The sequence below is a fragment of the Tamandua tetradactyla genome, chromosome 3, assembly GCF_023851605.1.
Source record: "Tamandua tetradactyla isolate mTamTet1 chromosome 3, mTamTet1.pri, whole genome shotgun sequence".
NCBI lineage: Eukaryota > Metazoa > Chordata > Mammalia > Pilosa > Myrmecophagidae > Tamandua > Tamandua tetradactyla.
Window position 1 is genome coordinate 10,066,767 of NC_135329.1, and position 14,755 is coordinate 10,081,521.

Below are 14,755 nucleotides of genomic sequence, written 5' to 3' on the forward strand. Positions count from 1 at the left end.
AAAACTGTAATTAGATCATCTCTCAATTGTTAAACTGGATTAGGGAAGATGTGTCTCCACCCCTTTGGGTGGGTCTTGATTAGTTTCTGGAGTCCTATAAAAGAGGAAACACTTTGGAGAATGGGAGCGATTCAGAAAGAACACAGCAGAATGACATAGCCATGAGAAGCAGAGTCCACCAGCCAGCAACCTTTGGAGATGAAAGAGGAAAATGCCTCCCGGGGAGCTTCATAAAACAGGAAGCCAGGAGAAGAAGCTAGCAGATGACACCGTGTTCCCCATGGGCACTTCCAGATGAGAGAGGAACCCTGACTGTGTTCACTGTGTGTCTTTCCACATGAGAGAGAAACCCTGAACTTCATCAGCCTTCTTGAATCAAGTTATCTTTCACTGGATGCCTGTGATTGGACATTTCTATAGACTTGTTTTAACTGGGACATTTTCTCAGCCTTAGAACTGTACTCTAGCAATTTATTAAATTCCCCTTTTTAAAAGCCATTCTGTTTCTGGTATATTGTATTCTGGCAGCTAGCAAATTAGAACTGTAACTAAAAGGGTAAATGCAAATATACAACCCTAATCTTTAATTAATACAAAAATCAACATACAATTAAAGAAGAAAAAGACATATTTTCTGATAACAGATGGGTCAAGTATAAAGTGGTAAAGTGAGACAAAAACAACATAAAGGGTGGAAACAGAGGGATATGGAGCAGAGAATGTGTATGCTATTGCAGCTAAATTGGTATCTTTTTCAAATTAGTAGATTAGATGTAGGTTGCACAATATAAATCCAGGGTAACCACAAAGAAAGTATTTTTAAAATATACAAAAACATAAATTAGAAAGGGATCAACCAGATACAACATAAAAGATCAACTATGCTGAAAGAAGTTTCGATAAAGGGAAAGAGAAATCCCTCCCTCACCCCAAAAACAGAGATATGACGTATAAAAACCAAAGGACAAAGCAGCTGAAGTAAGCAATGCCTTTACAGTAATAACACTGAATGTTAATGGATTAACACCTTACCCAAAGACACAGATAGGCTGAAAGTGAAAGGATGGGAAAAGATATTCCATTTAAACATTAACCCAATGAGCTGGGATACCTATACTAATATTAGACAAAATAGACTTTAAGTCAAAAGCTGGTATACAAGACAAAGAAGGACACTGTATATAATAAAAGGGGCAATTGACCATGAAGAAATAATAATCATCTGTGCACTTGTGGTATTTAGGTTCAGGTGTCAACTTGGCCAGGTAAACGTGCTTAGTTTTGCTGCTGTGGACATGAGCCAATGGTACATGAACCTCATCTGTTGCTCATTATATCTGCAGTTGGCTAGGAGGCATGCCTGCTGTAATGAAAGATGTTTGATTTAATTGGCTGGTGCCGAAATGAGAGAACTCAACGTAGCACAGCTTCAAGAAGCTCAGCATACCTCATCTCAGTGCTCACAGCTCAGCCCAGGCCTTTGGAGATGCAGAAAGAAATCACCCCTGGGAAAGTTGTTGGAACCCAGAAGGCCAGCAGAGATCACCCTGTGCCTTCCCATGTACGAAAGAACCTCAGATGAAAGCTAGCTGCCTTTCCTCTGAAGAACTAATGAAATAAATCCCCTTTTAATAAAAGCCAATCCATCTGTGGTGTGTTGCATTCCGACAGCTAGCAAACTAGAACAGCACTTAACCACTGTGTCCCAAAAATACATGAGGAAACACTGGCAAATCTAAAGGGAGAAACAGACACCTCTACAGTAATAGTTGAAGACTCCAATACATCACTTTCATCGATAGATAGAACATGTAGACAGAAGATCAATAAGGAAACAGAGAACTTTAATAATATGATAAGTGAACTAGACCTAACAGACATATACAGAGCATGGCGCAAAAACAGCAGGCTGTCTTTGCACCTATGGCGGCTGCTGCGCTCCTGGCGTGCCCAGTCTCACAGCCGGGGATCAGGACCCTGTGCGCTTTTTCCACCGCTGTGTCACCGGTCACTCACACGCTGGGATCAAGTCCACATGCAACAGAAAACACTAAAACATCCAAAAATGCAAGACAGGTGAAAAGAAAGGCACTCCCTCCCAGGACAGAGAAAATGGCTGTGGACCAGGATTGACCTAGTCTTCACCCTGTTGCAGCATCAGTTAAACCCTCTGCAGTACCTCTTCCTGTTCGGATGGGCTGTCCGGTAAAGAGAGGGGTACCCATGGCAAAGAAGGGAAATCTAGAACTTTTAAAGATCCCTAATTTTCTGCATTTGACCCCCAGAGCAATTAGAAAGCACTGTGAAGCTTTTGAAGATTTCTGCACTGAGTGGCCAGCTGCACTGGACAGTGATGAGAAATGTGAGAAGTATTTTCCAATTGAAATTGACACAGCTGATTATGTTTCAGCAAAGAAGAAACATTAAATTTGTAGGAGAACGATACCGCAAGACCACAGATGTGCTTACCATCAGAACAGATAGATGTCCTTTAAAGAGACAGAATTATGATTATGTAATGTATCTACTGACAGTTTTATACCATGAGTCTTGGAAAACTGAAGAATGGGAGAAACATAAGATTGAAGCAGATATGGAGCAGTATATATGGAAAAATAGCCCCTCAGAAAAAAATGTCCTGGAAACACTTCTCCAAATTAAAGCTGCTGAGAAAAATATGGAAGTGAATAAAGAAGAGCTCCTTAGTATAACAGAACTATAAAAATTCTGTTGTTAATCTTAAGAATGAGGGGGAAGATGAAAACACCATTTCTCAGTACAAAGACTCAGTGAAGAGACTGTTGAATTTGGCATGAATATGAAGTAGGAAATGAATATGTAACCAGTATCTAATTTGACATAAAATTTTAAAAGTTTAAAAAATATTGTTTTACATGGTTTCATATAAACATGCAATGGGAATGATTACGCAGACGTTTTCTGATTTATTCATTGGGGTATTTGCACTAATCAGACGGTCTCTGTAATTTCTTTCATTTCTAAAGTGTTTTGATTTTTTTCCCACCCTAACAACTTTATTATCCATACACACACAGTCATCTAACTATTAGTCACTTGTCATATTTCTTTTTTCACAAAGTAGCATTTACTGGTTGCTTTTGTATAATAATTTTTATTATTTGGGAAGCTATGCTCAGAACCCAGTCCCCTGACTTGCAGATCAGTGCTCTTCTCGTATAACTAATATCTCCCCAACCCTTTCTTTGCAGATACTAATTCTGGTAAGAAACAGGTCCTTAGGTGTATTTTCTAGCCTTAAAAAAAATGTTCCCATCTCTCTTTTTTTTAAGAGTTACTGTATGTTGTTTAGTATCCAACTTTCTGTTTTCTGGAGATTATTTCCCCAAGCCCAAGCTCGCAGAAAAGTAGAAGTGGAAATTAGCTTGTACTCATCCTTTTGGATGCCCCAGTTACAGCTGCTATAGCCCAGGAAAGAGATAAGAGGCATAAAGACTTGAATTTAATATAGGGCAGGGGGAGTTGAATAAGCGCCAGAATGAGAACTGCCCTAAGGAACATTCTATTTAATTTAGCTGTCAACTCAATATTTTAAAGTATATCTATAAGTCATTTCTTACCCCTTCCAAAGTTATTGACAAGTGCTTAAATTAAAATCAAAATAAAGGCATTGTTGACAGTTAAAAATAAATAAATAAAACAGCAGGATGTACATTCTTCTCAAGGGCACGTGGATTATTCTCCAAGACAGAACACGTTTGGCCACAAAACATGACCCAATAAATTTAAAATGATTGAAATCATAGATAAATATATAAGATTCTACAAAGGTTTTATGTACTATGGTAACTTTCCAGAAACCTACAACCTCCAAATGGGTCCCTGGACCAGATAAGGCCTGAAACCTCAAGGGTCCAGGAACATCAGCTAGTTCCATGTCCCTACCTCATGTTATTGACAGGCTCTTCCAACCTGAAAAAGTTAGAATGGCCATAGCCCAAATATCCCTATAGAGTGGGATAGAAAGATCAAAGGTGATGGTGGAGTTATACAGAGAAGGTAGGGTTTAACAAATGAATATGATTGCTGAATCATTAAATTGATATTTTTTTTTTAGTTTCCAGTACCTTAGAGCAGCTCAAAGTAAAAGCCTAAAATTGTGGAATTGTAACCCATACCAAACTCTGAAATTTGGTCTATAGCTAATTGTTGTGCTGTTATCTCGATTGATGCAGAAAAGTCACTTGACAAAATTCAGGATCCTTTCTTGATAAAAACACTTAGAAAAACAGGAATAAGAGGAAACTTCCTCAACATGATAAAGGACAAATATGAAAAACCCAAGCTAACATTATACTTACTGGGAAAAGATGAAAGTTTTCCCTCTAAGATTCGAACAAGACAAGGATGCCCACTGTCACCACTGTTATTCAGCGCTGTACTGGAAGTTCTAGCTAGAGCAATTAGGCAAGAAAAAGAAATAAAGGCATTCAAATTGGAAAGGAAGAAGAAAACTTTCACTGTTTGCAGCGGACATGATCCTATAAGTGGAAAGCTCCCCCTAATTGACAACAAAGCTATTAGAGCTGATAAACAAATTCAGCAAAGTGGCAGGATACAAGATCAATATGCAAAAATCAGCAGTGTTTCTATATACTAGTAATGAGCAAGCTGACGAGGAAATCAAGAAAAATTTCCATTTACTAAAAACAGCTAAAAGAATCAAATATCTAGGAATAAATTTAGCCAAGAATATAAAGGAGTCATATATAGAAAACTACTAAACATCACTAAAAGAAATGAAAGAAGATCAAAATAAATGGAAGGACATTCTATGTTCATGTAGTGGAAGATCAAATATCATTAAAATGTCAATTCTATCCAAAATGATTTACAGATTCAACGCAATCCCAATCAAAATTCCAAAAGCCCACTTTGCAGAAATGGTCAAATTTATTTGGAAGGGTAAAGGGCTCCCAATAGCAAAAAACATACTGAAAAAGAAGAACAAAGTTGGAGGACTCACACTTCCTTACTTTAAAGTATATAACAAAACAGCATGGTAATGGTACAAGGACAAATTTATAGACCAATGAAATTAAGTTGAGAGTTCACACTTAGACATTCACACATATGGCCAACTGATTTTTGTTAAGGCTGCCAAATCTACTCAATTGGGAAAGAATAGGTTCTTGAACAAATGTGCTGGGAGAACTGGAGATACATATTCAAGAGAATGAAGGAGAACCACTATCTCACACTACATACAAAAATTAACTCGAAATGGAACAAAGAGCTAACTATAAGAGCCAGGACTATAAAACTCCTAGAAGAAAATCTAGGGAGGCATCCTTAGGATCTTGTGGTGAGGCAATGGTTTCTTAGACTATACACCCAAAACACAAGCAATGAAAGAAAAAAAAAAGGATAAATGTGACCTCCTCAAAATTACAAAATCAAAGGATTTTGTCATGAAAGTGAAAAGACAACCTACTCAGTGTGAGAAAATATTTGGAAATCACATATCTGATAAGGGTCTAAAATTCAGAATATATAAAGAAATCTTACAACTCAAACAACCCAAGTCAAAAAATGGGCAAAAGACTTAATTGGCATCTTGGGCCTAGGCTTCTCTGACTGGAGCCAAAGATGGCAGCTTCGGCAACTTTGGTGGCTCAGATTAATAGTTCCGAGGAGGTTCTGACTACCACTCTAGTGGACATGCCAGAGCTGGCATAACTCCTGCAGGTTGACTGGTTCCTGAAACCCTTCACTCGGGACTTCCAATGCAGATATAGGCCATTTTACCAGACCTTGGATTGTATTGGAGAAAATGAAGGTGGAATTGATAAGTTTTACAAAGGTTATAAATCATTTGCCATCCACAGATGTGCTGATGGTGGTTTATACTGCAAAGAATAGGCCCCAGGAGTAGAAGGAGTTTTTCTTACTTGAGACTTCAGTGGTTGGAATCCATTTTCATGCCAATATAAAAAACTGGATTATGGAAAATGGGAGCTGTATGTCCTCCCATAGCAGAATAAATGCCTCGTAGATCCAAATTAAAGGTAGGGGTTACTAGTAAAAGTGGAGAGATCTTGTATCATATTTCACCATGGGCGAAGCATGACTCGTGAAGTCATAATAGTATGAATTATGATTGGATACACTGGGATCCAGAACACCCATATAAATTTAAGCATTCTAGACCAAAGAAGCCAAGAAGTCTAAGAATCAATTAATCTCATGTGGGAATTTCTTCCCATGAAGGAAAAGTAGCTTTTTATAAACAATTTACCTACAGTATACTACCAGGAATTAAAGACCTGGGATACAACTGTATCCAGATGATGGTGATCATGGAACATGCTTACTATGCCAGTTTTGGTTACCAGATTACAAGCTTCTTTGCAGCTTCAAGCTGTTACAAAACACAGGAAGAGCTAAAAGAACTGATTGACACCACTCATGCAAGGGGCATTATAGTCCTCTTAGACGTGGTTCAGTCATACTTCAAAAAAATTCAGAAGATGGACTGAATATGTTTGATGGGACAGATTCCTGTTATTTTCATTCTGGATCTAGAGGGAACCATGATCTCTGGGATCATAGATTGTTTGACAACTCTGGCTAGGAAGTTTTAAGATTCCTTCTGTCAAACACAAGATGGTAGTTGATGAAATATGGCTTTGATGGATTTTGTTTTGATGGTGTTATATCCATGCTCTATCATCATTATGGAATGGGTCAAGGCTTTTCAGGTGATTACCATAAATACTCCAGACTACAATTAGATGAAGATTCCTTGATTTATCTCATGTTGGCCAATCATTTGGTTCACACGTTGTACCCAGATTCTATAAAAATACCTTAGATTGTTTCAGGAATACCAATTCGGTGTTCTTTAATTTCCCAGGGAAGGGGTGGTTTTGACTAGTGATTGGCCATGGCAATTCCAGATAAATGGATCTAGCTACTCCAACGATTTAAGGATGAAGACTGGAATATGGGCAATATGGTGTAGACCCTCAGAAATAGACACTACCTTGAAAAGTGCATTGCTTTTGCAGAGAGTCATGATCAGGCACTTGGTGATATGACACTGGCACTCTGGTTGATGGATGCAGAAATGTGTACAAACACATGAGTGTACTGACCCCTCCTACTCCAGGCATTGATCGTGGAGTACAATTTCATAAAATTAATTGACTCATGGGCTCAGGGCAGAAAGCTATCTCAGTTTCATGGGTGTGTTAGGCAGGTTCTCTAGAGAAACAGAACCAACAGGAGAGATCTGCAAATATGAGATTTATAAAGTGTCTCAGGCAACCATGGGAACAGAAGAGTCCAAAATCTGTCGGGCAGGCTGAAGCTGGCAGACCCAATGAAGAGTCTGGACAAATTCCACAGGAGAGGTTTGCTGGCCGAAGAAGCAGTGAAAGAGTCTCTTCTCCCTTAAAAGCCATCAACTGATTGGATTATCTCATTGTGGGAGATGTGCCTTACTCGATCACAGATGTAATCAGCTACAGATGCAATCAACTGGTTAGATTGAGAGATGACCACTAAGGGGTATGGGGTTTTTCTTTCTGGAGTCATGAAAATGTTCTAAAATTGATTGTGGTGATGAATGCACAACTCTGCAAATATACTAAGAGCATTGATTGTACAATTTGGATGGATTGTATGGTATGTGAATATATCTCAATAAAACTGCTTTTTAAAAAGGAAAAAAAAAGCATATCAAGGTCATGGGGGACCAATACCTACTAATGAAGCTGAACTTGCATGGTCTCTTCTCTGTTGTTTTGGTTTGCTAAGGCTGCCAACATGAGATATACCAGAAAAGGACAGGCTTTTGACAATGGGGATTTATTAGCTTATAAATTTATAGCTCTAAGCCCATGAAAATTTCCAAATTAGGGCATCAAGAGGAAGATAACTTTTCTGAAGAAAGGCTGATGGCATCTGGGGTTGCTCTGTCTTACGAGAAGGCACATGGCTAGCATCTGCTGGTCCTTCACTTCTGGGTCTCATTGCTTTCAGCTTCTGATGCTAGTGGCTTTCTCTCTGAGCGTCTGTGGCCCTCTCTTAGCATCTCTGGGGAGTTCTTGTATAAGCTAGCACTGTCTCTCTCTCTGTTTCTACCTTTGATTCTCTCATGAAGGGCTCAGCAAAGGATTAAGATCCACCTTGAATGGGTGGGTCACATCCCAATTTAAATAACCTAACTAAAAGTTCCCACCCACAATAGGTCTGTGCCTACAAGAATGGATTAAAAGAACATGACCTTTTCTGAGGTAAAGAATAGCTCCAAACTACCACATCTATGTAAGTAAAGATCATTCCCTCTAGCTCCTGTATGAGTCATGCTTGTTTTTGTCAACCTCAACACCTGCACCCCATGGAGTGGTTGAGACCCTATGACCGTTGTTCTTGTGGCAGGCATTGTATGGTCTTTGATACCTTTCATATGGTTGAGACACATTTCATAAAGGTGGTATGAAGTGTCTCTCTCTTCCCCCCAACACAGCATTTTACATATTGCTGGATTTGATCAGCTACTACATATTTTTATGATTTTTGTACATAAAAATCATTTTAAGCATACAATTCTGACATTAAGTACATTGATAATGTTGTGTAACTTTTACTACTATCTCGAAAACATTTTCATCATTGCAGACAGGAACTCATACTCACCAACTTTCCAAACCCTCCTTCCCTTGCCCCTTATAACCAGTATTTTGCTTTCTGTCTGTATGAATTTTATTTTGAATTTATTATTTAAGTTTTTCAAATAAGAGAAATAATACAATATTGTCCTTTTGTGTTTCACTAAACATATTTCTTCAAGGTTCATCCATATTGTCCATATATCAGAACATCATTCCTTTTCATGACTAAATAATAGTCCATTTTATGCATATACCACATTTTGTTTAACCATTTATCTGTTGACAGACATTTGGGTTGCTTCTACTTTTGGCAATTGTGAATATAGCTGCTGTAAACATTAGTATACAAATATTTGTTCAAATCCCTGATTTCAAATTTTGTGGGTTTTTTTTTTTGTATATAACTTGAAGTGGGATTGCTAGGTCATATGATAACTCTATACTTAACTCTCTGAGGGACCACCAAAGAGTTTTCCACAGTGGTTGGACCATTTCACATATCCACCAATAATGTAAAAAGATTTCTATTTCTCTCCATCCTTGCCAACACTTATTTACCATTTAAAAAAAAATAGCTATTCTAGTGTGAAGTGGCACTGTCATTTTGATCTCCTTTTTTCTAATGGCTGTGGTGTTGAGCATCTTTGCATATGCTTTATTAGTCATTTGCTTATCTTCTTTGGAAAACTGTCCATTCAAATCCAATTGTCTGTTAGCTTTTATATTTAGGTTGTTGACCCAGTTTGAATTAATTTTGTATATGGTAAGAAGTAGGGGCCCAAATTCATTCTTTTGTATATAGATAGTCAGCTGTCCCAAACCACTTATTTAAGAGAACATTCTTTACTCCTTTGAATGGACTTGGCACCTTTTAAAAACTAATAGCTTTCCTTGGTGGTGTGAAGTTGTATCTTACTGTGGTTTTAATATACGTTTCCTTAATGGCTAATGATGTTGAGCATCTTTTCATGTGTTTATTGGAAGCTTGCAACTTTTCTGAATTCATTTAACGGTTTTAGTAGCTTTCTTGTGGATTCTTTAGGATTTTCTATATATAGTATCATGTCATCTGCAAATAGAGAAAGCTTTACTTCTTTCTTTCCAATTCAGATGCCCTTTGCGCTGGTTTGAAAAAGTTTATGCACCCTAGAAAAACCATGTTTTAATCCCAATCCCATTTTGTAAAGGTAACCATTTCTTCTAAACCCTATTCAGTACTGTATGTTTGAAACTGTAATTAGATCTGCCTGGAGATGCGACTCAATCAAGAGTGATTGTTAAACTAGATTAGGTGGAGGCGGGTCTCCACCCGTTTGGGTGGGTCTTGATTACTTTACTGCAATCCTATAAAAGAGGAAATATTTTGGAGAAAGCTGGAGATTCTGGGACAGCAGTGAACACCGCAGCACCACGAAGCACAGAGTCCATCAGCAAGTGACTTTTGGAGATGAAGAAGGAAAATGCCTCCCAGGGAGCTGGAGAGGAAGCTAGTAGATGATGCCCTGTTCGCCATGTGCACTTCCAGCTGAGAAAGAAACCCTGACCATGTTTGCCATGTGCCTTTCCAGATGAGAGAGAAACCCTGAGCTTCATCGGCCTTCTTGAATCAAGGTATCTTTCCTTGGATGCCTTGGATTGGACATTTCTATAGACTTGCTTTAATTAGAATATTTCTACAGCCTAAAAACTGTTAACTTGCAACTTATTAAATTCCCCTCTTTTAAAAGCCATTCCATTTCTGGTATATTGCATTCTAGCAGCTAGCAAACTAGAACACCTTTCATATCTTTTCTGGCCCAATTCTCTAGCTAGAACTTCCAGTACAAATCTGAGTAACAATGGTGATAGCCAGCATCTTTGTGCTTGTTTTTTGTTTTTTATCTTAGGGGAAAAGCTTTCATTCTTTCATCATTGAGAATGATGCCTGCTGTTGGCTTTTCATAAATGCCTTTTATCACATTGAGAAAATTTAAAATATTTTTATATGTATTTTATATATTCTTTATATTCTTAGTTTTCAGAATTTTTTATTATGAAAGGATATTGGATCTTCCCATATGTTTCTTCTGCATCAATTGAGATGATCATGTTGATTTTTTCCTTCACTCTATTAACCTGATATATTAATTGATTGGTTTTCTTATGTTGAGCCACCTTTACATTCCTGGAATAAATTCCATGTAGTCATGGTGTATATTCCTTTTAATATACTGTTGGATTTGTTTTGCAGGTATTATGTTGAGAATTTTTGCAACTATATTTATAAAGGATGTTGGTCTGTAATGTTCTTTTTTGTGCTCTTTCTGGCTTCAGTTTCAGGGTAATGTTGGCCTCACAGACTGAGTTAGGAAGCGTTCCCTCCTCTTCTATTTTTTGGAAGCATTTGAGAAGGATCGGTGTTAATTCTTTAAATGCTTGGTAGATTTCAGCAGTGATGCCATCAGTCTTGCCTTTTTTTGTTGATTACTGATTTTGTTGATTATTGATTCAATCTCTTTACTTGTTATAGTCTATTGAGATTTTCTAATTTGTGTCCTCTCTCTTTTTCCTATGTCATTATGGCTAAAGGTTTGTCCATTACAGTGATCTTTCCAAAGAACCAAGTTTTGGTTCCACTGATTCTCTCAATTGTCTTTCTATTCTCTATTTCATTTATCTCCACGCTAATTCCTAAGGTTTCCTTCCTCTGCTAACTGTGGGTTTAGTCTGAACTTTTTCTAGTTCCTCTAAAAGTGAAGTTAGGTTATTGATTTGTGATTTTTCTTTTTTAAAGTAAGCATTTACAGTTATAAATTTTCTTCTGACTTCACTGAATCCCATAAGTTTTGGTATGCTGTGTTTTTGTTTGTCTCTAATATTTTCTAATTTTCTTTGACCCATTAGTTGTTAAAAAATATGTTGTTTAATTTCCATGTCTGTGAATGTTACAGTTTTCCTTCTGCTATTGGTTTTTAGCTTCATTTCACTGTGGTCAAAGAAGATACTTTGTATAATTTTAATCTCCTAAACTTTATTGAGCTGTGATTGTGACCTTTATGGTTTATCTTGGAAAATGATCCTTGTGCATTTGAGAAGATTTTATATTTTGCTGTTGTTGGATGGAGTGTTCTATTTATGTCCATTAGGTATAATTGGTTTATAGTGTTGCTCAAGGAACACTGGCTTTATAAAATGAGTTAGGAAATGTTTCTTCCTCTGTATTCTAAAACAGGGGTTTAGGATTGGTATCCTTCCTCCTAATTATTTGCTGCAATTCACCAGTGATGTCATTTGGGTCTGGAACTTTCTGTGTGGGAAGCTTTTTCAATTACACTTCAACTTTTCTAATAGATATAAGACTACTCCAGCTATCTCTTTGCTTTTGAACATTGCATCTTTCAAAGTATTTGTCCATTTTGTTTAAGTTGTCAACTTTATAACATTGTTCATAATATTCCTCTGGTAGTTAGGTTCAGGTGTCAACTTGGTCAGGTGATGCCCTGTTGTGCTGTTTCTGTGGACTTAAATCATCAGTATGTGAAATTCATCTGTGGCTGATGACATTTGCAGTCGATTAAGGGGAGTGCCTTTCACAATGAATGAGGTTTAATTTAATTACTTGGAGAGGTCAGAAGGGCACTCAGCAGCTCAGCATACCTTACCTCAGCACTCAAAGCTCAACCCAGACGTTTGGAGATGCAGAAAGGAATCTACCAGGGAAAGTCACTGGAACCCAGAAGCCAGGAGAGAAGGCCAGTAGATGTCGCAGTGAGTTTTCCCATGTGACAAAAACTCAGATGAAAGCTAACTTGCTACCCTTCCTCTGAAGAACTAACCATTTTCAACTAAATAAATCCCCTTATTGAAAGCTGATCCATCTCTGGTATGTTGCAAAATGGCAGCTTTGGCAAACTAAGATAATTCCTGTATCCATTTTATTTGTAGAATCTTGATAATTGCTTTATTCCTTTCTCTTCTCATTCCCTCTTCCAGCTCTCTCTTTTCAGTCTGGTTAAAGGTTTATAAATTTTAGTTATCATTATAAATAATCAACCATTTCTTCTATTAATTTTCCTGTTTTATATTTTCATTGCTTTCCACTCTTAGGTATATATTATTTTATTTCTTCTTCTTACATTAGTTTTGGGTTGCTTTTCTTTTTCTATCTTTTTAATGAGAAAGCTAGCTTTGAGATCTTTCTTCATTTTTAATATAAGTATTTAAAGTTATGAAGCTCCATCTAAGCACTGATTCAGTAGCGTCAGATTTTGATATGTTGTATTTTAATTTTCATTTATTTCAAATTTAATTCTGCTTGAGATTTCTTATTTAGCACATGGGTTGTTAGAAGTGTGTGTTTAATTCAAAATTTGGGTGAATTTAAAGGTATCTTTCTGTTATTGATTTTTTAGTTTATCTGTTGTATTCATAGAACATATTTCATATTTCAATTCTCTTAAACTTGTCAAGATTTGTTTTCTGATCAAGAATATGGTTATCTTGGTGAATATCCTCTGTGCTTTTGAAAAGAATGTGTATTCTGCTGTTGTTGGGTGAAGTGTTCTTTAATTGTTAACAAGATTCATTTGACTGATGGTATTGTTCACTTTTTATATTTTTGTTGATTTTCTGCCTACTACTTCTATCAATAACTAGTTGGAGAGGAGTGTGAAGTCTCCAACTATAGCTGTGGATTCTCCTTTCAGTTCTATCAGTTGTTTCATGCATGTTGAAATCTTTTTTGTTAGGTGTATACACACCTAGAATTGTTGTCTTCTTGTTAAATTGGTCCTGTTATTGTCACGCACTGTTCTGTTTTATTCCTGGTGATTTTCTTTGTTCTGAAGATTATTTTGTCTGATATTAATTATAGAACTTTCTTTTGATTAATGCTTGCATCATATTTTTCCCTACTTATATCTTTTATCCTATCTATGTCATTATATTTAATATAAGTTTCAGAATATAATTGTGTCATTAAAAATCTATTCTAACAATCTCTGACATTCACTTTCATTTCTGAAGGATAATTTTGTTCTATGGATAGTTTTTTAGTTCTCTTTTAGTACTTTAATGTTTTTTTCACTTCCTTCTTGTCTTCATGATTTTTTATATGAAACCCACAGTTATTTTGCCCATTGTTCCCCTATAAGGAATGTATCATTTTTCTTGGCTGCTTTCAAGACCTTTTTCTTTGTCTTGGTTTTCAGCAGCTATAATGTTTCTAAACCGAGATTTCTTTGAGTTGATCCTGTTTTAGGCTCACTGAGCTTTTTCTTCTATAGGTTTATGTCTTTCATCACATTTGAGTGTTTTAACCTTCATTTTTTACAATAATTTTTTTTCTGTACCACACACTCTCTCTTCTTCTGGAATTTGCTGACATAAATGTTAGAATTTTTTGGAATGCTCCTATAGACCTCTGAACTTGGTTCATTTTTTCTAGGCTTTCAGACTGAATAATTTCTATTGACCTATCCTCCAAGTTAACTGACTCTTTCCTTGCCACCTCCATTATGCTACAGAGTCTGTGGTAGACAGAATAATGTCTTCACTGTCTTCAAGGATGTTCACATCATGTTTCCTAGAAGCTAGGAATACATTACTTTACATGGTAAAAGGGATTTTGTAGTTGTGATTAAGGATCTGGAAATCAGAGATTATCCTGGATTATCCACTTGGGCCCAATGTAATCACAAGCATGCTTATAAGAGGGAGGCAGGAATGTGAGAGACCAAAATGAAGATCTACAATAGAAGCAGAAGTTGGAGTACTGCATCTTGAAGATAGAGGAGGGGATGTGAGCCAAAGAATGCAGGCAGCCTTTAGTAGTTGGAAAAGGCAAGGAAAGAGTCTCCCCTGGAGCCTCTGGAAGAAATTCAGCCCTACTATATCTTGATTTTAACCCTCTAAGACTCATTTCATACTCCTAAGCTCCAGAATGGCAAGATAATACATTTAAGTCACTAAGTTTGTTAGAGCAGGAATAAGAAACTAATACAGAGCTAATACAGTAATTTTTTAAAATTTTAGTTATTGTCTTTTTCAGTTCTAAGATTTCTATTTGTTTTTTCTTTATATTTTCTATTTCTTCACTAGTACTTTCATCTTCCCATTCA

At 36.7% G+C, this 14,755-nt stretch overlaps 2 pseudogenes; both read left to right on the plus strand.

The window, feature by feature from the left end:
* Positions 1-1,914: 1,914 nt before the first annotated feature.
* On the plus strand, positions 1,915-2,816 carry LOC143675949 (small ribosomal subunit protein mS35 pseudogene; annotated as a pseudogene).
* Positions 2,817-5,628: 2,812 nt separating this feature from the next.
* Positions 5,629-8,103, plus strand: LOC143675489 (1,4-alpha-glucan-branching enzyme-like; annotated as a pseudogene).
* The last annotated feature ends 6,652 nt before the right edge of the window (positions 8,104-14,755 follow it).